We start from the raw sequence: 24,069 nt of genomic DNA, 5'->3' as shown, positions 1-24,069 counted from the left end.
ATTTAAAAAGTTCAGGGGGTTAATACTATTTGAGGTATCATGTAGACAATGGACAGGTGGCGTTAGTGGTAAAGAACCTGCCTGCTAATGCAGGACACATAAGAGATGAAGGTTCAATCCCTGGGTCAGAAAGATCCCCTGGAGGAGGGCATGGCAACCCTCTCTAGTATTCTTGCCTGGAGAATCTCATGGACCAAGGAACCTGGTGGGCTACAGTTCATAGAGTTGCAAAGAATCAGGCATGACTGAAGTGATTTAGCACACACATAGATAATGGAAAGACAGTGGCTAGGACTATGCTTATTGAATAAACAGAGGCAGTAATATGGTAAACACTGAAATTATGCTGGAAAGAATGGAATACTAAAGCTGGATGAAACCTTAGAAAAGGTTTCACCCTGTTATAACCCAGATGCTACAATAAGACCTAGAATGAAAAAAATTTCCTCCCAATTATTGGAGGAGCCCAGGTTGGATTCTGGGTCATCTAATTTTCAGTCTAAAGGTTTCCCCACTCCCCAACTGCCTCCCTACAAAGGTATGAAAAAGGACCCATCAGTAAGAAATCCTAACATGCATTTGTAAACTACTGCCTCAATCTCAATGAAATTAAAAAAACATATTTCCTAACTCAGCCTCTGTCCCATTCCACTACATACGGAAGAGGCTAAGAAATGAGGCACTCAGATCCTTTCCTCACTGACCCTTCGTTCTGTTTACACATGGGCTGGCCAGATGTGAGAGAAATAAAACAAACATTTGCAGCTGTTGAGGGGGAGGTGGGGAGGGTGGAACCCTGGAGGTTTCCAAGTTTTGATGTGACACATCAGAACACATTGGATTTTTACTGCTGGCTTAGAGTTTACTGCCTTTAACTCCCTCTGCAAAGCCCGGAGGTCGTCACGTCGTGTGGAAGCTTGTGCTGATTGATGCTGAGGGCTTCTGGAGCTAACTTCAGCCATCACCAGGAGGTCCAGGTGACCAAGGCAGCTACCGCTCCATGACAAGTCTGGGGATTCCTCCATCCGCATCCTCTGCATTCCTTGATGCCAGGTCTGTGGTTCTGCCTGGCAGGCAGAGACCAGGAGGGGCTTCGTTTGAGAGACAGTATATTCTAGTGAGCAGAACATGGGCTTCAGGGTTATGTAAGACTAAGTTTTAATCCTGGCCCAGCCATTCACTTGTCATGTGATTTGGAATTAGTTGTCTTAAGTCCAAGCCTTATTATCCTGCTTTTCCTTAAGCTAGGAATACTAATATTTTTCAAAGTGAAAGGATTTAGTGACATACTGTATTTGAAGCTTATGGTATGTAGGAGTGTCCAGTATATCATCTATGACTATTAATTCCAAAGGAGCCTATATGAATGATATAGTTACTAATTTGTGAGGATCTAGAGGACAGCATTAGGTCCTTACCCTTATGCTATTTCTAGGGGCTGCAAAATGTGATGACTTATTGTTACTATTAATAATAGTTATAAATGATCAATAATAGTCTGTTCTATTTGTATGTCTTTGAAATTTTTCAAGGCACTTTTTTCCATTTTATTGTGAAAAATTTTAAGTCTGTAGCAAAGATGAGAAAATTTTTTAACACCCATAGACCCACTTTTTTGATTCTACCATTAACATTTTACAGAACTTGCTTTATTATTTATCCATTCCTTTATCCATCCACCAATCCACATTTTACGTATTTCAAAGTAATTTGCAGGCAACAGTACATTTATTGAATTTTTCAGCATTTGCTGGAGATCAATATTTGTCGACTGTTTAAAAATATACATTTATATACAATGAAATGAATAGTTTTTATCATACAGTCACTAAATTTTTACAAATGAGTACATCTGTGCATCCTGAACCCCTATTAGGATATATAACATCTTCACATGCAGGATTTTCTCATATCCCATTTGAGTCAATAATGATCTTCCCCGACTAGGAGAAAACTCTGTTCTAATATTTTTCACCATGGATTAGTTTGACCTGTTCTAGAATTTCATACTAATGGAATAATATAGTACTATATGTACTTGTCTGTGTGTCTAATTTCACTCAATGTAATGTTTTCAATTACTCATTCTCATTACTGGATGTATTGGCAGTTTATTCATTCCCACTATAAAGCTATCTTTAGTAAGTGATGCGCATACCTCTTTGAAAATACTGAGTTGGTAAAAAACAAAAAGCTTGTATGTGTGTGTACAAAAGGCGAAAATCTGAAGGGATAATCACCAATCCACACATAGCCTTTACCTCTGAAACACACACTTGAAGCAAGAGGAAGAAATGGAGAATTTTATTCTTGAATGTAGACATTTTTATATTGGATAAAATTTTCACACCTGTGTAGAGGTTTAAAAGGGGCTTCCCAGGCAATGCTAGAGGTAAAGGACCCACCTGCCAACACAGGAAACATAAGAGATGCAGGTACGATCTCTGTGTCGGGAAGATCCCCTGGAGGAGGACGTGGCAACCCACTCCAGTATTCTTGCTTGGAGAATCCCATGGACAGAGGAGCCTGGCAGGCTACAGGCTACAGGGCTGCAAAGAGTCGGACACGACTGAAGCAACTGAGCTTTAGGCACACACGCACACAGAGATTGAAAAATATAGAACTAGTATTTTTAAAACAAAACAACAAGGGAACTAAGCTCCTTGTGGTATGGGAAGAGGTTGAGGGATGTGAATCTGGGCTCTCCCTCTGCCATACCTCCATATCTACCTCTGTATTCACCCCCTCTGTATTCACCCCCTCTGTATTCACCCCCTCTGTATTCACCCCCTCTGTATTCACCTCCATACCCTTGGGGTGAACAGAGCCTCAAAAAATGAGTAGAGATGGTAAGCTCTGGATGAGAAGAATACTTAGTGAAAAGGTGCATCTGAGCCATAAAATATGGACAGGTTTTGAGGCGAAAGAAAGGTATAAAGCATAATTAAGATGGGTGAAAGAAAGAATTCTGAAAGAAGGCTACTAGGATTAGAGAAGCCCAGCAATTAGAACTATAGAACCCTACTGTAAGTGGCTTTAAAGACCATTAAGGGCCTCATCTATTTTGAAAGGTTAATACGTCCCTACTTAAGAAAATGACAAGTAACCTCATTTAATCATTGAACTTTAGAGCCAACGTCAGAGATCTTGGAGATCATCAAAACTCATCAAGGGCTGAAGCCTGTCAAGGGCTTCCTGTAAACAATTCCAGCTACAGTGCATGCATGCATGCTCAGTCAGGTTGAACACTTTTCGACCCTATGGACCCTCTGTCCATGGAATTATCCAAGCAAGAATACTGGAGTGGGTTGCCATTTCCTTCTCCAGGGAATCTTCCTGAGCCAGAGAATCAACCTGCACCCCTTATGTTTCCTGTGTTTGCAGGTGAATTCCAGGTGGCACTAATGGTAAAGAACCCACCTACCAATGCATGAGACATAAGAGATGTGGATTCGATCCCTGGGTCAGGAAGATCCCTTGGAGGAGGGCATAGCAACCCACTCCAGTATTCTTGCCTGGAGAATCCCATGGACCAAGGAGCCTGGCGGGCTATAGTCCATAGGGTCTCAAAGAGTCAGACATGACTGAAGTGACTTAGCATGCACCCACCTGGGAAGCCTGTACTTAGGTGATATTTAGTGGAAGAGTGACTCCAATCCTGGTTCCCATTTTGCAGATATGGAAACTGAGACATAAACTGATGCTTGCTCAGAAGAGCACCTATCTTACGCAGAGGATAATAGCCAAGCATTATCAGTGTCCCCTGAGATACCATCATAAGTTCAGTTCAGTTCAGTCGTGTCTGACTCTGTGACCCCATGGACTGCAACATGCGAGGCCTCCCTGTCCATCACCAACTCCCAGAGCTTGCTCAAACTCATGTCCATTAAGTCGGTGATGCCATCCAACCATCTCATCTCTCTGTCATCCCCGTCTCCTCCTGCCTTCAGTCTTTCCCAGCATCAGGGTCTTTTCCAATGAGCCAGTTCTTTGCGTCAGGTGGACAAAGTATTGGAGTTTCAGCTTCAGCATCAGTCCTTCCAATGAATATTCAGGACTGACTTACTTTAGGATTCACTGGTTTGATCTCTCTGCAGGCCAAGGGACTCTTAATAAGAGTCTTCTCCAACACCACAGTTCAAGAGCATCATTCTTTGGTGCTCAGCTTTCTTTATAGTCCAACTCTCACATCCGTACACGACTACTGGAAAAACCATAGCCTTGGCTAGATGGACCTTTGTTGGCAAAGTAATGTCTCTGCTTTTTAATATGTTGTCTAGGTTGTCCATAACTTTTCCTCCAAGGAGCAAGTGTCTTTTAATTTCATGGCTGCAGTCACCATCTGTAGTGATTTCTGGAGCCCAAGAAAATAAAGTCTGTCATTGTTTCCATTGTTTCCCCATCTATTTGCCATGAAGTGATGGTACCAGATGCCATGATCTTAGTTTTTTGGATGTTGAGTTTTAAGCCAGCTTTTTCACTCTCTTCTTTCACTTTCAGTAAGAGGTTCTTTAGTGCCTCTTTGCTTTCTGCCATAAGGGTGGTGTCATCTGCATATCTGAGGTTATTGATATTTCTCCCGGCAATCTTGATTCCAGCTTGTGCTTCATCCAGCCTATCATTTTGCATGATGTGCTCTGCATATAAGTTAAATAAGCAGGGTGACAATATACAGCCTTGACATATTCCTTTCCCATTTTGGAACCAGACTGTTGTTCCATGTCCAGTTCTATCTGTCTGTTGCTTCTTGACCTGCATACAGATTTCTCAGGAGGCAGGTAAGGTGGTGTGGTATTCCCATCTCTATAAGAATTTTCCACAGTTTGTTGGTGTAGTCAATAAAGCAGAAGTAGATGTTTTTCTGGAACTCTCTTGCTTTTTCTATGATCCAGATGTTGGCAATTTGATCTCTGGTTCCTCTACCTTTTCTAAATCCAGCTTGAATATCTGGAAGTTCTTGGTTCATGTACTATTGAGCCACCATAAGAGATAGGTTCAAATTATATTTGAGAGATCTAGGTTAAATACAAGGAAGATTTTCTTGGAAGAGAAGGTTGTGAAACCTCTGTTTCTTAGAAATCTTTAAGAATTTAAGAGTCTCCCATGTTGAAAGAGTTTAAATGTGGCAATACATGCTGGGCTAGAAGACCTCTTATTTCCTCCCAATTAAAAAACAAAACAAAACAAAAAACAAACAAACAAACAAAAAAACCAAAAAAAAAAATATAAAAAACAAAACAAACAGAAAAAATGACTTGGATACCTTCTTGCAAGTCTGACCCCTAGTGGTCATCATCTCTGGGTTGCACCAAAGGGAGAAAAGGCCTAGAAAAGGAGGAAAACCCAGACTTTGTTTTGGGAATTGCTAATGGGACTTGGGGGCTTCCCTGGTAGCTCAGACGGTAAAGCATCTGCCTACAATGCGGGAGGCCCAAGTTCGATCCCTGGGTCGGGAAGATCCCCTGGAGAAGGAAATCCATTCCTGTGTTCTTGCCTGGAAAATCCCATGGACTGAGGAACCTGGTAAGCTACAGCCTATGGGGTCGCAAAGAGTCGGACACGACTGAGTGACTTCACTTAATGGGTATTGGCGTCTTCCCAGGTGACACAGTGCTAAAGAATCTGCTTGCCAATACAGGAGACATGGCTTCGATCTCTGGGTTGGGGAGATCCTCTAGAGAAGGAAATGGCAACCCACTCCAGTATTCTTGCCTGGAGAATTCCATGGATAGAGGAGGCTGGTAGGCTATAGTCCATGGGGTTGCAAAAGAGTGGGACATGACTTAGCAACTAAACAACAGCAAACAAAATGAAGCGTAGAAATGTCCTAGTCAAATTATCGAATGAATAATTAAACCACATGAATAGAAATGACTTCCACCATGAGTGACTGTAGTAAAATTGAAGTGGAGCCCGGCACTTTTTGCTGTTGCTCTACGTTCAGGATCCAATTCCTACATCTTCTAGAGTCTCACGTTCTGTGAAACTGGAAGCTGGACTTTGGCTGGATATTTGGGTTTCAAATATACCTATGGCCCTTATTCACTAGCCATTCAAGAGAAGCTAATTTCTTAAGCTAGCCAAGTGTAGAGAAATAATCTGTTCTGAGCACTGTGTCATGGACAGATGACCTCAGACAAACTGCTGACCTCTCTGAGCCCTAGTTCATTCAGACAGGGGGAACTGCATGATCACTGAGGGCTGTTCTGGAGCAAATGGTTAAGGTTTTCAAGCATAAATTGTATCTTGGTACAATGAAGTCGAAGTGAAAGTCGCTCAGAACCAGGGTCTCCTGCATTGCAGGCAGACTGTTTACTGACTGAGCTATCAGGGAAGCCCATCTTGGCTCAGAGTTTCTCACAAATGGTGGTGTTGTTACCATTACAAAAGCACTCCTGCTTTCTGGAAAAGTCATCCCTATTCTGGGATCTTCAGAATCCTGTAGGAGTGGGATTCACAGGGAGATCTATGAGCTTTCTAAAGATGAGTACAGTTGTTAATGCAGCTGTGCAGACCACCTCACAATCTATATAAATCCTTGAGTTAACCTTGGAATGAGGTTTCCAAGAAAGTGACGGACACGAGCTCTCTTTTCATAAAGTTAGACTTTGTGTCTCTTTAGCCACTTGTTGACATAGAGACAGTAGGTATATACCGCTTGTGCATTCATGGTCCAGGAATTCAGTCCTCATTCTCTCCTTCTCTCTTATCTTGAGGAGCACTCATTAGTCAGTAGATGTAACTCCACTTGACTGACAGAAGTCCAAAGCCTTCTGACAGATGCCCATAGCACACTAAATACTCCTAGCTATAAGACTGCTTTCTTGTCCTGTGTTCATCTCCTCCCATCAGTTGAATTGTATGCTTACCAAGGGTCAACTGATTTTTTTTCACAAAGCTTATTTATGCCAAGTGCATTAGTTAATATATTACTTAAGTTTTATACAAACAAAGAAAGTATGAATGTGAAAATAGGAGATTGTTTCAATGAAAATTAAATTATTTGCTTTGGAAAGGCTTAAAGGAGCTCGGATGCTAAGGAAAATACTCTGCAATTAGTTTGTGGATAAAACAACTGTAAAAGATGACAAAAATTAAAATCTAGAAGAATTCTTCAAGTTTTTATAAAGACTTGCCTCATTAAGACAAATAAAACAAAAGCAAGCAAAATAAAAACAAAAACTGGAAACTGGAAATGATGGAGAATAGGTTACGGGAGTGGGTTAGTCAAGAAAAATTGAGAAGGAACTCCGGAATTGGAAAATGCATGCTTAAAGAAATGACGTGGCATACTGACTGGAAAATCAATGTCTTGTATTAAAATATAAGCATTCTGATGATTCCTATCTTTAACCACCTTTTCTGATTATCTGACACAGGTGGCAGTGTGTTTCTTTAGTATTAAGAAGAAACTATCAAAGTGAGGTCCATGAGAACTGGTTTGCTTATGTCTCCTGAGTACTAATCTCTTGAAGGTTTGGCCTTTTTAAACTTTCCATAAAATCTCTTTTTATTCCTGTAAATCTATTTCTTTTTAAAAAATTTTTTATTTTATATTGGAGTATAACTGAGTAACAATGTTGTTATATTTTCAGGTGCACAACAGAGTGACTCAACAATACATATGTGCATATCTGTTCTCCCCCCAATTCCCTTCCCATTCAGGCTGCCTCATGACCTTAAGCAGAATCCCCTGGGCTATACAGTAGGTCCTTATTGGTTTTCCATTTTATTTATTTTTAATTTTGGGAGTCTTCTTTCCTAAGGTTTTTTTTTTTTTAATTAGTATTTATTTATTTGTCTGTATCAGGTCTTAGTTGCAGCACACAGGATCTTCATTGCATCATGTGGGAACTTTCTTTTTTAAACTTTTTATTTTGTATTGGGGTATAGCTGGTTAACAATGCTGTGATATTTTTCAGGTGAACAGAGAAGGGACTCAGCCATACATGTACTGTATTCATTTACTCACAAATTCCCCTCCTATCCAATATCCAGGCCGCCACATAACATTGAGCAGAGTTCTACGTGCTATACAGTAGGTCCTTGTTAGTTATCCGTGTTAAATATTGCAGAGTGTACATGCCTGTCCCAAACTCCCTAACTATCCCTTCCCTTCATCCTTCCCCTCTGGTAATCATGAATTCGTTCTCTAAGTCTGTGAATCTCTTTCTGTTTTGTAATAAGTAAGGTGTTCACTTGTAACATTTATTTTTATATTACGCATGTAAGGGATGTCACATGATATTTCTTTCTCTGTATTCCTTTAAGTCTACTTCTTGTAAGTACTTATTATAGACCTTTCCCCCCTTGAATGCAAGCACCAAGCATTCAGCTTCAAAACTTCTATTAAATTAATGTTTGTTTACCTTAGCAAATCGGTCGTATTCACTCAAAATCTGGAAGTGTGTTCAGTGTTCATTGTGTTAAGATTTCAACAATGCGGGTCATGTGTGGTCACTATCAACATTACACTCTCCCTTTACAGAGTGTATTAGCCACAAATGTGGGTATGCCCTTTGCTTAGCCTTGCCTTCTGGGGAATGCATGCTATAGAAACATTATACCTGATGTGAGAGAAATGAACTGTGAAGATATTCATTACACCATTGTATATTAAAAAAATATCAAAATATGCTTAAATTATTTTGTAAAGGGGTAATCAGTTTATTATGATATTTTGGTGCTATATCATGTGGTAGTTATTACTGACTGTGTAGTCATGAAAATGATAATTATGGAGAAATTTGGTCATAATTACTGAAAAAATATTTGTGATAGTATATTAAATGAAGAAAGAAAAATGCAAAATGGAATGAACCTCATGATTACAAATGTAATAAATATATACATGAAATTGATAATCTGGGGAAGAATTAGGATTTTTACCTTTTGCCTGTTTTCACTTGTTTCATTCTTTCGATGATTAGAAAAATCCCACATTATGCAACTATTCACCAGTTTTTCAACCTTGGTGTCCTGGGAGACCTTGAGATGTCTGAGGTTTGATGTAGAGCTGCCCAGAACCACAGAATTACCCCCCAGAGGAGTGAGGATTAGGCAAGAACTCCCTGAATTATGGATGGAATGGGTTGGAAAGTACCTTTGAGGTCATACTAGTCCAATGCCTTCATTCTACAAATAACATTTATTATAGTACTTACTAGCAGTTTGATCTATACAAGTTACTTACCTGCTTTATACCTTGGTTTCCTTACCTGCAAAAATGGAATAATAAACGTCCCTATGCCCACTGTTTGCTATAAGGCTTAAATGATAAGAATATAGTGCATGGCACAGAGTCAGGCCTCAATCAATGTTAGTTATCAGCATGACAAAAGTTAGTGGTTGAGTCGAGGCCAGAATTCAGGTTTCCTGAGTCCTTCATTGGGGTTATTTCTATCATACAAAACCACAGACTTTTCATCCTAGTCCAGGCTGCAATCCTTTGCTTTGCTATGTACTGGGTAAGAAAAAACCACTTGCAGTAACACTGAGGATGTTATGATTTGACTTAACTCTTGTTTATCAGGTAACTAACAGCATACACTGCAGTCAGGATTACATATGAAAATTGTCTGGGATATCATACTGAACTGAACTGAAACTATGCCTGAACTCAGCTCAAGTCCTATGGTGATTTATGTCCTGCTTGATTTCTTGATCTGCTCTTGCTTTTATGAGTCTTGGTTTTTGTATCGGCAAGATGAGGATTAATAGGTATAATCCCACCTGTGCATCTGTGGTGTGAGTTCCCGTATGTGAAAGGGCTTTGTAAAATGTAGAGTGGAATACAATTCAAAGTGGTGATTTTGTTTTTTAAAATTGTTTTATTTTAAAAACACCTATATAGTACATTCTATGTGCTGGGCATTATTCCAAAAAGACTACAAGAATTAATTGAGTGAATCTTCATAGCAGTCCTGTAAATTAGGTAGGATTATCCTACTCAGGGAGGTGCAAGAGATTAAGGAATTTGCTCTATATCACAGAGCTGGTAAGGGGTGGCACTGAGGTTGAATTTACAATTTTGTAGTCTAACCACAGAGTCCATGCATAGTTCTCATGCTGCTTTTTTTTTTTTTTTTTTATCATTGAACATGTCTTGGCCTAAATGTAAAGAAACATAGTTTCTAGAGTCTGTTCCCCTTCCTTACAACGTTCAATTCTATATAGTCCGGTCCAATGCAATGCAAGCCAATGCAGTCTCATTCTATCCAACCCAATTCTATTCATTTCAAGGCATTTCAGCTCAAGAAGTACTCTTTTGAGAGCTGAACTTATGCTCACAGTCACTGCCTTAAGCAGTGTGAGCATTAACAGAGAGGAGTAGGACCCAAGACACTTGGGTTTTGATGATGGTAAATATAGGGTTATTAAGTCAGTCTCCAGGAAGAATGTCAAGTCTATGAGGGTCAGAATAAAGGTGCTTTGTAAATTCTCACCTTTCCACTGCTCATTAAATAAAAAGTGGTGCAGCCACTGGGGAGATAGGGGGCTCTTGTGACCACAGAGTTTGTTAAGAGACAAATTGGAAAAACAGGTACCCAGGACTCCTGAAAAGTAAATGATCTTTGGTTTATGTGTTCAACACCTGGGACCATTGCTCTCTGTCTGGTTCCAGACTGTGTGGCCAGTAGCCTCTATGTTAAGCTAAGATGGAGGTCATCTCAGTGGCCTGGTACGTGTGATTTCTTATTCCTCCTCCTCCGCTAAGCGTTCCGAGGAAAACCTGTCTATTGGTGGGATTTTCTACCTTTTAACCATTAGAAGAGACAGTCCATATAAAAGCATCTTGCAAGATGTCTGGCATAGCTGGTGCTCATAAGGTAATAGATATTACTACTGTTATCCAAAAGCTTTATCTGACCACTTTTTCATAATTCCTTTTGAGAGAGAGACTTTGAATGGTCCCACAGACCTGACTGCATATGACAGTCATTTGTCTCTTCTAGGGAGTTCTGTGTGTCTGTTCCAAGATGAGAAGCAGGACACGCCAGGCTGAGCATCACAGATCATGCTCCTGCTTGTATAGTGGCCACGCTGCCCAGAATAGGAATATTCCCCACGGGTAAACTGTTTCCTTACACAACATTTTTGACGTTACACAATTAAAAAGGCTTGCACATTAAAATGTGAGGCATGTGTAAGTACCTCGTAATTAACTGCTGTCTATTTAACCAGACAGCTCCAGCAAGTTAATTTGATGTCTGTTACGAGACTTAATAATTGTCAGTGATTTTTTAAAAACAATTTACTGGTATAATCATTAACTACCCCTAGATTATCTTGTCAAATTGATAATTAAATGCCTCAAAATTCATTACAGAGTCAGTGTATTAATAGGAATGTAATTAAGTAATGTTTGCTTATGTAATCTAGAGTTTATTATCTGTACACTTATTTATCTTTTCCACACTTATCAGATCTTCCTAAAGACCTCTTCAGAATCAATAGAAAACCAAGAATCAATAAATGTCTTGTTAGATCCAAATGAGCAACTTAGTTGAGAGACTGTGAAATAAACATGGATTCTTCATATCTGTGAAGACGGAGGAGAGATTATTCCTATTACCTACTAGGATTATTAGTTGGGAAAACAGAATTCTTTTCATTGTTTCTTCTGTTTCCTTCTTAATCCTTCTTTCTTTCCCTCCTTTCCATCTCTCAATTCCTTTCCTCCTTTCCTGATTTCTTCCTTCTCTTTTTTCCCTTTTTCTCATTTCTTTCTTTCATCACACATCTAAGTGCCTGCTATGTGCCAGTCATTGTGTAAGACAGTGAGGATATATATAAGGTATTATTCTAGTCTATCCTAGCCAAGGAGAGAAACCTGTAAAAAATTGCAGTGCAACAGTTAATGCTAGCCTGGAGGCATGAACAAAGTGCTAAGGAGCACAGAGGCAGGAACAACTAACTGTATTGGTAGTTAGGGAAAAGTTCTCAAAGTGGGTGACATTTGAGACTGCCAGAGATCAGGATGTAGGAGTTTCTCAGAGAGAATAAGTGTGGGAGGGGCATTCCAGATGGAGGGAATCACATCTGAAACAAAGAGCACAGACCACTCTGGAATGAGTTGAAAAGGGATGCATTTTTAAAATTAATTTTTACTGGAGTATAGTTGATTTACCTTGTTCTGTTACAGCAACACTGTAGGGCACAATGAATCACTTATACATATACACACATCTATTTTTTTTAGGTGTACAGCAAAATGAATCACATACACATGTATATATGCACTCTATTTTTAGATTCTTTTCTCATATATGTCTTTTACAAAATATTGAGTAGAATTCCTTGACCTGTAGAGTAGGTTTGTATTAGTTTTGATCTACTAAATATCATGATCAGAAGCTGTATTTTTCGAAGGATATCTTGGAGGTTAGAGTAGCAATTTTGGTAGCTCTCAGTTACACAGTTACAATGTCCAGGGGCTTGCCCTAGGAGCCTCCAGTCCTCCAGACATGCATTCAGATCGCAATCTGGGCCTCTGGCCTGCCGGTCGCATCCACAGTCTCTCCTCCTGGTGATCATCATATATGTCCAGGGTTTTACAGGTTTCCTCAGATGTCTGCTATATTGTCATTGTAAAAATACTCATATTACATTTCAGATCACATATTCAAATTTTGAGTTTGATGAATAACTGCATATTTCAACCTGTGTCCCCCCAAAAATCCATGGTTTAGTTTGGTTATTCCCAGAAATGCTCTGACATACCCAGGAACAAGAGAAGTCAGACTCAGGGATGTTTGGTTATGTGAGCAACCCTAGATAAAATTTAGAAAGGAAAGAACCTTAAATGACTAGCTTTCAACCTCTATATAGAAATTAGTCATTCATCACCTTCTTATCCTTCATCACTACTGAGTCAGTGGTAATAATTTTTGTCCTTACTAAGTGTTAATCACTATAAAAGTGACTGCCTGCATGGAGTTTCCCCTGACAAGATGGCTTGGGTGACTTTTGGGGAAGAAGAGAAAGAGGGAGAGAGAAAGAGTGGAAATAAAAAAATGTATTCTGGTATTCAAAAATATATTGACTGTATTCAGCAAGTAGAAAATGTGTTCAAAGTCTCTGAAACATCCTTTTCATGATGCTTGGCAATCAATTTCATATCCTGATGCTATTCGTAAGCTTAGGCCCATGGAAGAATCTGCTTGGAGGTAACTCCTTGCGCTAGGAAATAAGTGCAGTGCATTTCAGATACAGATGACCTCTGTGTATGACAGGCCTCCCTACAAGATATGCAATATGACCAGCAATGTTTTAAAATGACTAAGAAGGATCTAGAGATTGTCATACTGAGTGAAGTAAGCAAGACAGAGAAAAAGAAATAGCTTATGATATCAATTATACATAGCATTTAAAAATAAAAGATACAAGTGAACTTATTTACAGAATAGGAAAAGACTCACAGATTTAAGGACTGAATTTATCGCTACCAGGAAGCAAAACGGAGGGCAAGGGATAGTTAGGAGTATGAAATTGACATGTATCCACTGCTATATTTAAAATGGGTGACCAACAAGGATCTATGGTGTAACACAGAGAACTCTGCTCAATACTATGTAACAACCTAAATGGGAAAAGAATTTTCAAAAGAATAGGTACATGTATATGTATAATGGAATCACTTTGCTGTACACCTGAAACTATCACAACATTGTTAATCAACTATAAAGTGAAGTCGCTCAGTTGTGTCCAACTCTTTGCAACCCCATGGACTGTAGCCTACCAGGTTCCTCCATCCATAGGATTTTCCAGGCAAGGGTATTGGAGTGGGTTGCCATCTCCTTCTCGTGGGAATCTTCCCGACTCAGGGATGGAACCTGGGTCTTCTGCATTGCAGGCTGATGCTTTACCATCTGAGCCCCCAGGGAAGCCCATAAATCAACTATTACTCCAACATAAAATAAAAAGTTAAAAAAATAAAATGACAAAGATGATCACATTAGACAAGGTCAGGGGGGCTCAAAGTCAATGGCTAAGTGATCCTATGAAAGTCCCTCAGTCGTATCCAACTCTTTGCAGCCCCATGGACTTTAACCTGCCAGGCTCCTCTGTCCATGGAATTCTCCAGGCCAGAATATTGGAGTGGGTAGCCATTCCCTTCTCCAGGGGATCTTCCCAACCCAGGGATCAAACCCAGGTCTCCTGCACTGGGGGTGGATTCTTTACCATCTGAGCCACCAGAGAAGCCCAAGTGATCCTGAGGGTAAAAATTCTCCAAACTCTGAGCCTGAAAGTGTTTAGAAGTAACAAAAGACACTCTATAAATACAAAATAGCTTTACTTAAAAAAATTATAGGTTTATGCAAAGCAGAATTTCAAATCTTACTCTGAGATCTATTTTAATATATCAGCAGGTTTGACAAGAGATTTTTGTAATTCAGTTAGTCAGTGCATCCGGACCAAGATGTTAATGGTTTCAGTGAAGCCTGGACCTGGGTCTGATGATGTAGTCTGAAGTCGCTGGTTTCCCACTTGGAATGACTTGGGACCCATGGCCTTTACTCTCAGGGCCTCAGTTTCCTCAGCTGTTGTTCAGTCTCTGAGTTGTGTCCATCTCTTTGAGACCCCATGGACTACAGCATGCCAGGCCTCCTTGTCTTTCACCATCTCCTGGAACTTGTTCAAGCTCATGTCCATTGAGTCAGTGATGCCATCCAACCATCTCATCCTCTGTTGTTCCCTTCTCCTTTTGCCCTCAATCTTTCCCAGCATCAGGGTCTTTTCTAGTGAGTTGGCTCTTTGCATCAGGTGGCCAAAATACTGGAGCTTCACTTTAGCATCAGTCCTTCCAATGAATATTCAGGGTTGATTTCCTTTAGGATTGACTGGTTTGATCTCCTTGTTGCCCAAGGAACTCTCAAGAGTCTTGTCTAGTACCACAATTCAAAAGCATCAGTTCTTTGGCACTTGGCTTTCTTTATGGCGCAACTCTCACATTGGTACGTGACTACTGGAAAAACGCTAGCTTTGACTATATGGAACTTTGTCAGCAAAGTGATGTTTCTGCTTTTTAATATGCTGACTAGGTTTTTCATAGCTTTTCTTCCAAGGAGCAAGTGTCTTTTACTTTCATAGCTGCAGTCACCATCCACAGTGCTTTTGGAGTCCAGGAAAATAACTGGATGCCATGATCTTAGTTTTTTGAATGTTGGATTTTAAGTGTGCTTTTTCACTTTCCTCTTTAACCCTCATCAAGGGGCTCTTTAGGTCCTCTTTGCTTTCTGCTATTAGAGTGGTATTATCTGCTTCTTTGAGGTTATTAATATTTCTCTTGGCAGTCTTGATTCCAGCCTGTGGTTCATCCAGCCTGGCATTTCACATGATGTACTCTGCATAGAAGTTAAATAAGCAGGGTGACAATATACAGCCTTGACATACTCTTTTCCCGATTTTGAACCATTTCGTTGTTTCATGTCCAGTTCTAACTGTTGCTTCTTAACATGCATATAAGCTTCTCAAGAGATAGGTAAGGTGGTCTGGTATTTCCCACAGTTTTTTGTTCCTCGGCTGGAAAATCGGATAATCATCCTAGTCCTGCCCATCTTACATCGCTGTGGGATCTATTGAGATCATGAGTGTACAATACCTTACGAACAGATCATAAGATCCCACAGAATGTGAGTGTGCAGTATTACAATTAGATATGAAAGGTCATAAACACTTTGGAGGAAAATACTCTGTACTTTATAAAGTATACAGTTCGAGTTGGGCTTCCCTGGCAGCTCAGTGGTAAGGAATCCGCCTGCCAATGCAGGAGACTGGGTCTTCTTAGAGATCCCTGGTCTCCAAGAAGGAAATGGCAACCCGCTCCAATATTCTTGTCTGGCAAATCCGTGGGCAGAAGAGCCTGGTGGCTGCAGTCCGTGGGTCACCAAAGAGTCGGATGTGACATAGCGACTAAACAACAACGACAATGGTTAGAGATAGGTGCTGCCTTTTGCATCAGATCCTGGCTCTCAGGCACAGATCAAGAGAAGTACATGTTCTTATTCCTGAGAGGGGTTGCTTTCCTGGAGGCATTACTCTCATCCCTGATGACCTGCCTACACCCTCTGTTAGTCTATAAGCTCTGTGACAGTAAGGACCCTGTCCATGGCAGCAGTCTAACGTGATGGTAACTGCACAGCTGGTAACCCCACAAGTTTAGGGTCAGGCAGCCTGGGGCAGTCCTCGTTCTAGTCCTCATCTGGCCACTAACTATAACTGGTCAAATTACTGAATTTCTTCTCAAGTCTTGGTGTTCGTATCTGTGAGGTGAAGCTAATAAACGTGGTTGCCTCATAGTGTGTTACAAAGGTTAGATGTGGGACTTAACCATGTCAAGTGGTTAATACAAAGCCTGGAACCTAGAAAGTGCTCAAGGAATCCTGGGTGTTTGTTGCTGTTTTTATTATTACTGTTGTTATCCTTCCCTTCATATCTCCAGTGTCTAGAACACTGTTTAGCATATAATAGGCATTCAATAATAGGTAATGAGAAAATAAAAATATCTCAGCAGATGTTTATACTGAGATTAATGAATCCTAAAGGTCAAAAAATACCTGGAAAAATGACTGAGTTGTGTGGGCTGGGGTTTCAAACTTTGGGGCTTTTTCTACCATTTACTTCTACTGGTAAAGGGAACAGTTCTACCATGCTAGAAATTTCTAGTATTGGGATAGCTCTTTAGAGTTTACAAATAATTTTGAAGGCCAGTGTTTTATTGGATTTCCGTACCAGTCCTGTAGGACAGATATTACACTACTCATTCCACAGGTAAAAATACTGAGGTTCAGAGCAGGGAAATGCCTTGTCTAACCTTCATACCCCTGGTCAGAAGAAGCACTGAAATTAGGTGTTCCAGTTTATTCTTCTTTCCTCCCACTGGGAAGAGACTCAAGGCTGATCCGTCTCGGGATTGGGTGTCTGATAGTAGCTAGGGAGAGTATTCTGGAGAAGGGTCTGGTTTGTCTGACTGCAACAACCAAAATAAGGGGAGTAACTCCTATATTCCTAGATTTTTTTTTAGTAATCCATTAAGAATTTCTCACCTATGAGTTTGATTAAACCCGTGTGAAACTTATTATCAGTTTGGCTTATGCTTTGGTTTTGAATCCTAATTTCCTCAGTACGTGAAATGTGCTTCGCTATCCTTTGTGCTGGGTTTTTCCCCAAGAGAGCTAAGTGCTACAAGGAGTCTCTGCTCTGAAGACAGAAACCGGAAGCCCCAAAGTTCTTTCAACCTCAGTCATTTAGACAAACCAGACAGAAGTGTAATTACACCATTGCTCAACTTTATAAATCCTCCAGATTGCCTGGGGAAAAAAAGCACTTCTCTCAATAATTCTAAAACCCTTAATAATTTCTTCTGAGGAATTACCAGCAGGTTGCAAAACTTTCATGGCTATCCACTGTCTGACCTTCTCTCCAATCCGCTTCTCTTGTATCTCTCTGCAGCATTGCATACATTGGCATTCTTTCCTTCAGTGTTTCCTGAGACCCAGTATTACTCTGGGTCTTCTCAAACATTGCCATCCTGACCTTCTTCAGTTCTTTTACAGCCTCCCAACTTTGGGCATGTCCCTAAACTTAAGGCTGTATCCTCTGTTCTCTTCTCTTGCCCCTCTCATCAGCTCTGGAGCTAGCTTTTAAGCTGGGTACCGGGTATACAGTGGATTTCCTTGGTGGCTCAGTGGTAAAGAATTCACTCGCAGGAGATGCGAGTTCAATCCCTGGGCCGGGAAGATCCCCGGGAGGAGAAAATGGCAACCCACCCAGTATTCTTGTCTGGAGAATCCCATGGACACAGGAGCCTGGTGGTCCACAGCCCATGGGGTTGCAAAGGGCCCCACGTGACTGAGAAGGCACACACGTGGGCACGGGGTATACAAAGATAAATACAATAAAGTGTCTGCCCTTAAGGAATCTACCATCTGTTAGACGGGAGATGGATGGGTGAATGAAGACCTCTAAGTCTAGTGAAATATGGTGCTTTGATCAGTTCATCGGTGCATCAGTGGATGGTACAGCAAAGGGTGGAGGGCAGAAAATTCTCTGAAGAAGGTGTATTCAGGGACAACCTGGAATATGAAAAGGTGTTCTTCATTTGGATAGAAAAGGGAATCATAATTTTAGGTAAAAGTAGAGCTTGTACAAAAGAACCAAGGGAAAAAAAAAAAGAACCAAGGGAAAATATTTTGAATTTTGCTTTCCAAATCTGAAAAATGGGGATAATAACACTTAACTTGCAGTGTTGATAATGAACATAAGTAGAGCCTGGAAGTCAGTAAATTTTCAATGAAAGACCAACAAGACAATAATAAGAACAATAACAAATATTTTTCTCTTACCAGTTCTTCTATTCCCTTTTTTTGAAGATGTGATTGGACTAGAAAAAAAAATTATAAAGCCTTTATGAATGCGACATCCCAAGATGCCTTAAAGTTCTCTAGGGAATTTTAGTTCCCAGGGCAACAGTGCAGTCCTGTCCCCCCGTACATTCTCCTGATGCTGGCCAAGCCTCAGGGCTCTCCCCTCTGAATACACAAATCATTCACACTAAGAACAATCTATTTTACCAACAAACAAATACTGCCTCATTTGGTATATTGCTCCATTGCACGGACTGTCAGGTTTTGTGTTGTTTAAATTTATATATATGCTCAGGGTGCCTTTTCCTTTTGATTGTAACAAGGGTGGGTGCCACTGGATTTAGAACAGGAATACAGGATTCCAATCCTGACTGTGGTACCTACTGGCTACCAGAGGTTAGGTCTTTTCATTAATCTCTGTTTTCTCATCTATTAAATAGGGAACATGATAATGCCCATCTTTGGGAATTTTTATGACATTTAAATGAGATAATGTATATGATGGTACTTCACAGACTATGTAAAGCATTATAAAGATAGGAATTTTAGATTACATTTGTCTCTGCACCTGAGCCAATCAGGGCACTTTTGGTTGCAACAAACAGAAACCTAACTCAGAGTAAACTAAATGAAAAATGACACTTTGGATACATAACAAAATAATTGCATCACATATCAAGTGAGAAAATCAGAATGATACTTCTCTTCTTCCATCAGTTATGCTTTCCTTTGGGTTAGCTTCTTTATCAAGCATCTTTTTTTCTTGGTGTTTCTCAGCAGCTGCAGGTTTATATCCTATCAGTTCAAAAAACTTAACCAAAATTTGTTTTTTTTCCCCCAAGTAATTTTGGCAAAAATTCCACAATTAATTCCCAATGGAGTGACACAGGCATGTACCCATCACTAATTTGGTCACTGTAGCCAGCATGTTTAAATATGCTGATTGGCCAAGCCTGGGTCTGCTCCATAAGCAGAACCTAGAGGGGTAACGTCAGATGCTCATAAGCCACATGGATCCAGAGCAGGGGGGGTGGTTCTCTAAAGGAAAAGTGAAGCACCATTGCCAGAACAAGAGAAAGTAGGTGCCAGAAAGGCCAAGACAGCAGAGATACTTTGCAGCATCCAAGCCACGAGAGCTTAAAGGCAAACCCTGTGTTTAACGCCATGCTGCACATGTTGCAAAGATACCGTGGTGAATCAGAATATCAGTTCACTCCACAACAAATCTAAAAGAAGACAGGTTGTGGAAAGTTCCAAAGTGGGGATATTCATAGGGCATATATTGGGAGACCAACCAAATGTTTAATAGCTTTCATTTTGTTGATTTCAAACTGGCCCAGTTTTCTTACACTGGCATTGGTGAGCATGAGAGCAAGAGGAACAGAGAAAGTTCTGAGACCATATTTCTAAACAAAGTCTTTTAAAATAAAACATTCACTCATTTGAATACCTGTTGGAAAGCGGGAGGGCCTCTGACGAGTTCACCCCAGGACAGGCTCCGCGCTAAGGAGCCAGGCTGCCGGGCGGCAGGAAAGGGCAGAGCCCACAGTGTCAGGACTGGATTGTCCTGCCAGCTGGGTCAACTTGCTCCTCCTGAGGGCCTCCAGGCAGGGGGGGCCTCCTGGCCTCTGGTGTCCTTTCTGGCGGGCCTGGGGGGGCTCACCTTGGTGCGTACGTTCAGTCCTCCATCCTAGCTCTGTGGCAACTGTCTACGTCGGTTGGCAGCCACTGGACAGAATCTAGCGAGAGACTCAGGAGATGCCAGAAATGGTCCAACTTTGGGTTGATGGTACTTTGGGAAAATGAATGGAGCTAAGAGAATAAAGTGTCTTTCACCTCTTTTCTCCTCTTCCCTCTCCCACATCTGCCTTATCTTCCTTCCCCACCCACTTTTTCTCTTTTTCCTCCTCCCACTTACCCCTTCTTTTAGGATGAACTTACTTTAAGGACAACACATATGTCGTAATTATGGCCAAAGAGCTTCTTGGGGGAAGATATTAAGTAAAATGCAAACCATGTCTTTAAACTTCTATTGCATTTTCTGAAGGAGATTTTGAGTTAGGTTTTAAAGGCCCTTCATTGAAAACACAAGCAAACCTGGCATATAAGAGCAAAGGCTATGAGAACAGCCATGAGAAGGGGTCACATATGGAGCAGTATTTAAGTTTGCTGATGGGTTCTAGTCCTTCACTCAGAGTCTGATTAATTTTAGTTTATACCAGCTGCTAATAAATTTGGTTGCCTGTTCGCAAGTTAAAAGTGAGAGAAGGGGCTACTCCAGACAGGCTCCCGAGAATGGAGAGGAGCACAAGGTACATGCCTTGCCAAGAGAGGAGACAAAATCAAAACAAAGCCCTATTACAGATCCTCAAGAAGGGAAGGTCACAGCAATCTGGATTGGGTGTGGAAGTTAAGCAGTCTCCAAGTTTAGAGAGTTCTCTAGTATGTCACCTTACGTTAACTTTCATTGAAGAAAGTGAAAGCCTGTAGTCCTTTCAGAAATGGCTAATTTATACTCTTTATGCTTTTTTAAAAAATGTAGACAAATGCATAATCGATTTTAGAGAGAGTTCCACCCCAATTGAGTTAGAATAAAATTTGTATTAAAGCCAGAAGCCTTCGGCATTTGGAATGCTACCTTCTACAGAAGGAATAATGTGGTTTGACTTTGAATAAATCCAGAAGTGCTGTGAGTCATTCCATGTCACACCCCCATCTTTCAGTCTCCTTTTCATTATCTTGATGCCTTCTGTGTTTGTAAGATTTCTTTTCCTTCTTCCCCTACTGTGGCTTTCAGCAGTCTCCCTCCTGACTCTGACACAGTGATGCTATCGATGTGTCTTCTACGGCTTTTCCAGTATGGCAAGGAGGGGCGGCGGAGGGGCTCTGAGGTGGGGGCCTCGGGAACTGGGCTCCCAGAGCCAGGGATTTTAGAAAAGTCACTTTCCTTTGAAACTCTGTTTTCCCATTTGGGAAAAAAAGATAATACCTCTTATTCATGGGGTTGCTGTGAAAACCAAAAGCATTGCTTGTGACATTGGTAAACTGAGGTTCCACTCTCAGTCTATGCAGTGCACTTGTAACTACCCTCACCTCTAAGCAAACTTTGCATCCACATCTGTCTGCCTCGTTTGATTGCTAGCTTATTTGAGGTTGTGTTTTTCTTGATTTTCCTTATGTCTCTTTGAAGAAAGGCTTTCTTGAATTTTCTGCAGGCCATGTGCAGTGCCCAGCACTCTTCATGTGACCATATATTGAACAGAGTCCTCTATATTGTACTTTGCAGGAGGTCTGAATCAAATGCCTCGCAGCCCACTGTCTCTGTGAATAGTAAACATGAGGGATTCTGTTTTCTATTCCTGACACTTAAGCCCTATCCTGGGACATAAAGTATTATTGAATACTGGATTCTGGGCCCTGAATCAAAAATTTTGCACTGTACTATTCAGTTTCAGGCCCAGCTTTCAGCCTCCCCTTTCATCTTTGATTGGCTAGTACTGGCCATCCCCTTGGCAGAAACTGCCAGCCACCAGAAAGAAGTCTTCTGGTGAAGAAGAGTTTGGGGCCATCAGGATTTCAAAGTAGAAGTTAGTAAAAAAAACAAAGCAAAACAAAACAAAAAACCTTGGCAAGACTGGTATTTAAACTTGGGTGTTCTAATCTCAAAATCCTTGTAAATGAAGATGTCTCAGCAGCCAGACTTAAAAGCAGGGGAAAAATCACACATAGCTCTCCTATGCTCCCTTACCCTATTCCAGTCTCCATTAGGGTGGTTTTACAGCATCTGTGAAATGCAACTTGACCTCTACTTGTTTCTTGATGGGCTTCAGTTTCTGTATCTGCATAATGACACTAATCACATCCACTTCCCTGGTTTACTACAGAGATGTCCCGTGAATGCACTGAGACACGCAGTCTGACCTCTATTATGTGCTTGAGAATGGTCAGTGAATCTGAGACAATGGTGGCAAGAAGCCCACTTCGACTCTCTGGTCATGTTTTTCATTGATAGCTTTGACACAGAACTACCTCACAAAGAGAGAAAGAGAGAGAGAAAAAAAATCTCTCTGTGTGACTTCCATCCCTGAGCCCCCAGGGCAAGGCCGCAGAGTCCTCCACGTTTCCTGGCCTCCCCGCTCGTGAGTACAGACAGCCTAGGGCCACTGTGGTCAGAGGGCCGAGGAGCCAGACAAGCCTCTGTGGTTACGCACTTATTTATTCCCTTATTTATTACTTTTGCAGCTCACATTTTTACAATCATGTTATTTTGTGGTTTGTTTGCAAAATGCATTGTGAGCCAAGCTTGCTTCAAACGTTCCCTGAGTTGGAAGAGGGCCGCTTTGGGAGCCAGAGAGAGAGGAGGGGAGGGCAGGAAAGCAGCGACAGAAACATTCTATGATTGAGATATCTGTTAACGATCCCTGCTTTGTAATCCAGCTACCCAAGGCAGGTGGAGAAACGGAAACTGAGAAAGCATCACAGGCTCCCGTGTAGCAGTAGGAGCAGACTCAACAGCCTCAGAAGTGAAACGGGCGGTTCTCCTGTCACCCGGGGGGAGGAGGCCCCACTCCTGCTCCTGGACCCCCAAGCGCCAGAAGGGCATCTTTTGAACGACTTCTGGAGAGAGCAGAAGTTTGTTCTAGAGGACTGGTGAATACTGAGTTCATACATATTATTATTAGGGAGCTTATTACATTTGGCTTTTGAAGATTTTAATAAAAATGAAAACCCAGTTTTTGGAGGTTAACTGAAATGGGGCTCAAGAGATGCTTCCCTGACACTGCTTTTCTTTTTAACTCTATATTCTTTTCTCATCCCCCGCCCGCCCCCGGCCGGCAATAGTAGATTCCTGAGAGGATGCTCTGTTGTTGCTGAATCCCATTTTGACTGTATTCAAGTTTGTTCTTGTATTATTCCATCTGGTTTGCTCCCCAAACCACTTTCCTTTTTTATTCTCCTTGTAAATATTTACACAAGAAAGTTTTTTTGCAGGATCCTATATTGGTGGATTGGCGCAAAGCAGAGGCTTGGTGTGTTTTACTCCTTTTACGAACAATTTGGTTAAGTGGATTTCCTCCCAGCTTATTAAAAAAAATTCCTTTCATTTTAATAACATCGTCAGACATTAACAGCGTCAGAGGGAAAAATAAGTTCGCAATGTACAGCCTCGAGTGGCAATCTTTGAGTTGCTCTGTGCCTTTTAACGGTTAATGCAGGCACTGTTGATTGTAGTGAAGGGCTGAAATGCAGTATGGATTTACAAGTGTCCTCTTCCTAGGCAGAACAAGGATCTCTGCTGTCTTATGGATTGACTTGGTGACTGAGAGATCAGATAACTGACTCAGGAGATCAAGACACGGTTCCCAAACTTCAAACCCCAGGGCATTTTGCCACCTTTCCTAAGGCTCTGTCTTTGCTTTTTCTTCTCTGTTCTCCCTCTTGGACAAGTTCCTCCTAGCCCACAGCTTTAACAAACCACTCTCCACAGGTAAAATCAAACCTCTCTCTTTAGGTTTGACCTCTTTTCTGAGCCCCAGTTCTGTATTTTTAGCTCTTCTAGACATTTCAGCAAGACGTATCACTACCCTAACTCAGCAGGATCGAAGCCAGCCTTCTCTCCATCAGGACCTGGTCCTCCTCTGGGTGCAAGGAATGTAGCCTCCCACCTCCACCGAAACCTGCGGCGTGCCCTCAGACACTT

At 41.1% G+C, this 24,069-nt stretch overlaps 1 long non-coding RNA gene across 2 annotated transcripts in view; it reads left to right on the top strand.

Annotated features, from left to right (window-relative positions):
* The first annotated feature begins 836 nt into the window (after nucleotides 1-836).
* LOC110126864 (uncharacterized) overlaps nucleotides 837-24,069 on the top strand; it is a 131,929-nt gene continuing 108,696 nt past the window's right edge. For both annotated transcript variants that reach the window (XR_011487141.1, XR_002310565.2), the window contains exon 1: nucleotides 837-1,053. This is a non-coding gene — a long non-coding RNA (uncharacterized lncRNA). The remainder of the gene's footprint in view (nucleotides 1,054-24,069) is intronic.

Source organism: Odocoileus virginianus, chromosome 4 (assembly GCF_023699985.2).
Source record: "Odocoileus virginianus isolate 20LAN1187 ecotype Illinois chromosome 4, Ovbor_1.2, whole genome shotgun sequence".
Lineage (NCBI taxonomy): Eukaryota > Metazoa > Chordata > Mammalia > Artiodactyla > Cervidae > Odocoileus > Odocoileus virginianus.
Note: the sequence above shows the minus strand (reverse complement) of the source record. Positions and strands in the feature narration are given on the sequence as shown.